We start from the raw sequence: 5894 nt of genomic DNA, 5'->3' as shown, positions 1-5894 counted from the left end.
ACCAGGGAAGCATATCAGAAACAGAGAGAAATGAAAAAGAAGGCATGCGCAGAAATATAAGTAAAATAAGAAATATAAGAAGAGAAAAATGAAAATAAGCTATTTCAGAGCTCTCCTAGGGACAGAAGGAAAACGGGAGACGTCCTGTTTCCTCTCTGGCAGTAACGATAAGGTTCCCAGCTTTGGGACAAGTTATGGTTCACGGTTTTGGGACAAATTAAGATTCATGGTTTGGGGACAAGTTAAGGAACTATGATAACCTCAGTGTAGTGATCAATAGATNCTCGCTGTGTAGTTATGCTTTTTTCTCCCATTGACCCTTTGTGGGTAGGTCTGATAATTTTGGTCTTGTTTGTTCTGATATATGGACTCTGTTACTGTTTGAAACTGTGTGTAGCNGCAGTCAAGACAGGTCAGAAAATCCTTACAGAGCAACAAGAAAGTATATCAGAAGAGGAGAAGGGCTTAAAAAGAAAAAAGAAAAAGAAAGGAGACACAGTGTTATCAGGTGGTCAGAAAGGACAAAACAAAAAGCCGAGGCAGAGGAGGAAGGTGAATTAGCTTCCGCGCCCCCTCCCTATGCCTGCTCAGCAGCCGCATATAGACGGACTTTCTGTCCAGAGGATTGCAGAGAGGTTAGATTCTCCTTGCTGGGATGTCCTATTTTCACTGGCCAAGCAGGGCAGAGATATCACGAGCTGCTGGATTTCAAAGTAATCAGGAATTTGGCTGAGTCCGTACAGATGCACGACTTAACTGCCTTCTATATTGTGGCTCAAGTAGAGGCCTTGAATAGACACTGCATGATGATGTCTGATTGGGCAGTCTTGGTGAAGGCATGCCTTTCACCTGGGCAGTATTTGGATTGGAAAGCCTTCCTTATTGAATTTACAAATGAACAGGCAGTGGCTAACGTTGCTGCAGGAAATCCAGCATGGGATAGGGATATGCTGCTTGGTCAAGGTCGCTTTGCACAACAACAGACAGGATATCCAGTGCAGGTGTTTGAGCAGGTAAATCAGATTGCCATAAGGGTGTGGAAATCATTGCCCACCGGTGTTGAAGGTCTTGTAGAACTCCAGAGAGTCAATGAGGTGCTGAATCAGGTAAGAGAGGAGCACTCTCAATTGGTTTGGGAGAGAGGGTCTGTTTGTCTTTCCTCAGGATCATCGACAACAGCTGCAGGTCCCAGAGTCGCTGACCAGAGCAATTCAGGGTAGGTGGAGCTGTGAGGACTTGGATGTTCCTGTGGCTGGAGGTGCTCCGGCTAGTGAGAACTGAAGAGCTACATTGGGGCTGTGTTCCTGAGACCCATGTCATTGACGCATTCAAGTGTTTCCTCAATTCTTTACATCTAATGCTTCGCTACAATTGCCTTTTTTCTATGCTGCTTCAGCTAAAGGGATTGTTATGTTTTCAGATGATTCAAAATATTCCACAGATGAGTGATTGTGTTCAGCTGTATCTACTAAAACTAATGNTACCTGGATTCGAGGGGTGTGGCCTGCCAGTATATCCAAGGGCAATGGCACTATACCCTCTCAACCTAGATGGGCCCCNCTTTCCTTTTTGTAGGAGTGTTCCTGATTCCCTTCCACCTTGGGCAGTGCCCCTTATATGTATGGTTGTTATGTGAGGTGAATGGTAGTTGCACTGCTCTTTCCCCCTTAAGCCAGGTGGCGGGAGGGTCCTGGGGTAATGCAAATTTTATTGGAATGGTTCTAATGTGTTTGCAACTTCTGTATTTCAATTTGCTGGAGGAAGGAATGTTTCTTTTCTGGCTATGCCTGTTTGTATGTGATCTCCTTTTGTGTTTATTGTTTAGAAGAATAATGTTAATTGTAGTAGTGATATTCTTTATATTATTTGGCTGTTGTGACTAGGATGCCTTGCTTTGTACCTTTGCCTGATCAAGTTACTTTGTTTACAAACTGTCTATCCCTTGCTTCAGGGCTGATGAGCGGGGATGGGAGCCCTGGGATGTATGCTTGTAATAGTGTGTGTGTTGTGTGTTTGACACATGTGTTAGGTGCAGTGTGTGCAGGCCCGCACTTTCGCCATGGTAGCGTAAGCTTTTGCTGCAGTGGAGGCGGGACAATCTCCTCAGATTCNGTTTGCCACTCTAAAAGAAATTATGCTGCATTATGCCATGGGTTGTGAGGCTAAGCACTGCACAGAGGATAGCTTGCTGTTGGCATCTTGTGAAAGGGTTAGGGTTAGGGTTATGAGTTGGTGACAGGAATTAATTCACTAGGATTTCGATAATGAAAGATCAGAGAAACTTTTGAAACCACGTTAATGAGACAGTATATCACAAGTTAAGATTATGTGGTCCTGGATTAATTTTTTTTTTTACTAGTTGTTAGGAAACGAAATCCACCCCTTTCTATGTGCCTTTTCCTGCAGTAAACACGATAATAATAATTTTCCTTTGTGGTAGCAAAACCACATCAGGTCACATTACAGAGGGCTAATTTGAGGCAAATTGTGGAAATCTGGCTGATAATCTACACTGAATATTGGCACTGGTGAAACTTTGAAGAAGTTGCAGTTGTAATAAGGATAAGAAAAAAAATTGTCATTTTAGTTTTTTTAAATAAATTTGTGATTGCTAAATCATCAGATATAAAGGAAATAATGTAAATAAAAGCCTTCTGCTAATTTTACAAAACTAGTCAAAAGTTAAATAGAATCAAAAACTGGAGATATGTATAGAGTACAGAGTCAAGAAGCGTTCCAGATAAAAATCCCTTACACACCAGCTCACTCGGTTTTACCATATAGATGACGAGTGCTACAAAATATTTTTGGTTGCTGACAAAACAGAAAAGGCTGGTGAATATTCTGTGACATGTGAGTAGATAAAATGTCTATATTTATCCACAAGTTGATTAGTAAACCATAATACTGTTAGTACGTGTGTGTGTGTGTGTGTGTGTGTGTATGTATGTATGTATGTGTGTATTGCTAGAGTTTGAACGCAGGGACTTGCACCTACTAATCAAATGGGTAACATCTAATAGCTAACACCATGTCGCAGACAAGTGGGATAAGTAGGGGGAGATGCAATCTGTCTGATTCTGCCTTGTAGCTAGCAGAGGAGTATATCTTTCAGGGTGTAGCAGCAGATATTTGATACAGTAATATTATAAAAGATAGAAACATGTTGCTTGAAGCTGATGAGGGAGGTAGGTAAGCCTAGGAGAAGATGAGAGAGTGGTGCTCCAGTGGCTGACAGTTCACTTGTGGCCTGGACCTCTCAGAGTCCCTTTTTTTAAAAGTTACTTCTTGAAATTTAGAAAGCTAAACACAGAAAGGCTCAGACACTTCACCCATCTCTTCCAGGATATGTATTTTAATGATTTTATATTTGGGGTAGAACAAGAAAAGAAAATCCATCATTTACTGCACAACCAAGAATTTCTGAGCTGTGTTCGATTTCCTCCACAGATGATGGATTCAATACATTTGCTCTATTTAAGACAGACTATGAAAATTATGTTATGTTTCATCTCAGGATGGGAAAACCTTCCAGCTGATGGAACTCTTTGGTAAAGTATTTTCACACAGACAATGATCTTGAGTTGGGAAAAGAAGAAAGAACCTCCAACTTTAATATGGTCTTCCCAGCTTGGTCCTGCCTCTTTCTCACTTCCTTAAGATTGATGCTCATCTCAATCATCCCTCAAGCATAGTGATGGAAGCACTCTGAAATCTCTCAGTGTGACAGAAGGATATTATTCTATGGATGTCCAATCCAGGATGGATCATACCAATGCCTATCAATTATGATGCCACCCATTTACTCATCCTTATGGGGAAGTCCTTGCCCCCTCACTCAGGCTGTGGTCAATGCACATGATAAAGCTGCTACTCTCCCTGATGCTCTTCTCACAGGCCAAAAACCAGATTTAAGTGTAGACATCAAGGAAAATTTTGCAAAATTATGCAAGTAGCATGGAATCGTTAGAGAAAATATCGTTGACCTATCCAATGCCAGTAAGTCAGGATTCATTTTTCTCATTCTGCATATGTTATCATAGAGGAAACTAACCCAGTTGGCTATCAGTCATTTTTGAATGCTGGAGAGTCCTATCCTTTTTCTTGGGAAAATAAAGTGGACCTGGTACCTGAACATGTTCTTGTTCTCTGCTATAGATAGCTGCCTTGAGGCCCGAGTAAGAAGAATGCCCTGAGCCTCCAGGTGGGCAATATCCAATGAGAGCAAGGATGGGGTTGGTGGTCATGGAGAGGCTGTCCAAAAGTATTAGCATTGGGCACCCAAATTAAAATAACAATAGTTTGATTAGAAATCTTTGAAGAAAGCTTGAAAATTGGCTTGGAATTATCTGGATATGTGATCAAGTCCTTCTTTGAGCTTTGAACTAAAGTGACCAAAGCACTTAGACAAGTAACTAGGATTTGAGTTTTACATAGTTGCTGTATGGTTGTGTAAAAAAGGCTCAGCAATGTGTTCAATATCATTAAAGAGAGAGTAGCAGGATGTGATATAGCAGCTCTTCAGTGTCTGTGGTCCCCCTCCTTCCTACTCGAGATAGTAACATCTTCATCTGCACTCCTTACAACCTTGGCTTCTTACAATGGTAGTGGATGTAACGGATCTCCACTTCTCAACCAATCTCAGAAGCTGTCTTATCTGGCCCTCCCTTCTCATCCAGTCCAAGACTTCACTCATATAATGTGTCAAGTCTTTAAATGTAGCCAAGGCTTTTATCATTATTCCACAATATACCTTACATTCTTCAGAGCTTCTTATGACAAAGAAGCAAGCCACAGATTGCATTATGGTGATTTATACTGACTTTCATCCCTGTGTTCTGGCAAATAATTCCAGTTAGATTGCAAGAGAAGATCCATTTCTTCATCCCCTTTGTCCTATATAATAGAAAGTCCTTCTGTCCCGAAGTCAATTCAAGAAGTACTTAATGAGTTTCTGTATTCTTTCTTCCTGGCTTATGCTGTGTTGAGTGGAGACTTCTCACCAGCACTCCAGTATCACCCCTTCCTATCCATATAGCATCCGGTGACAAGTTCTGTTATCTGCTTTCCATTGTGTGTCACAGAGAAATGCAATCCCAGTCTCTCCAGCATGTTACATAGGATAACTCATCAAGAATCAAAGACTTTCTTTAAATTTCTCTTTGACACACCCATTACAATTCTCCAGGAATTTCTTTCTCTTCCTGTTCAATAAATGATTACCCTTGCCCTTAAATGTATGTCTCTGTGTCTAGAAAAATTTGGGGCTGACAGTGAGTGAATGAGGGGACCTACTGAGTCCTGTACTCAAGATCCTGTCTTATGGCCCCAAATGTAACCTGCATTTCAGGATTTTGCCTCCCCTGCAGCAATCCCAAGCCCTGATAAGTACTGCCTGCTCTTTAGCTCTCCTCATTTATTGATTTATGAGGACCATGGGACCATGACACTTGCTGTACGATTCCTCAATCCATATTCTCTTTTCGATCAGAGCATGGGAGAGACACATCTTTCTAAGGTTATGCCCGCTTAACATGTTTCAGGATATGGCAAGGGGGTGGGCTAAAGTGGATGACGTTTGGTAATTAGGGTCCCATTGGATACAAAGAAAAAGGTGTATAGCTCCCCATAGCATACTCTGGCCCCTAGATCAAGAGATTTAATTGGTTTAGCTGGGGATACATGAAACAAGTTCTTGCTGTAGTTTGCTAAAAGATGGCAAAAGACTATTAAGAAACCCAAACAATTATGATGAAATTCCTCCCTCCCCAAAACTGCCCTATGGATGGGTCCAAGTCATTCTCTGACCAAAGCCTCCTAAGTGGCTTCAACTACATCCATGGACTACCATGCCCAGCTTTTCACTTTTATACTTGGCAAAAATTTAAGAGGCA

The 5894-nt window shown here is 41.5% G+C and overlaps 1 pseudogene; it reads left to right on the top strand.

The window, feature by feature from the left end:
* LOC110293329 overlaps positions 1 to 5281 on the top strand; it is a 46809-nt pseudogene extending 41528 nt beyond the window's left edge.
* The last annotated feature ends 613 nt before the right edge of the window (positions 5282 to 5894 follow it).

Source organism: Mus caroli, chromosome 4, assembly GCF_900094665.2.
Source record: "Mus caroli chromosome 4, CAROLI_EIJ_v1.1, whole genome shotgun sequence".
Lineage (NCBI taxonomy): Eukaryota > Metazoa > Chordata > Mammalia > Rodentia > Muridae > Mus > Mus caroli.
Note: the sequence above shows the minus strand (reverse complement) of the source record. Positions and strands in the feature narration are given on the sequence as shown.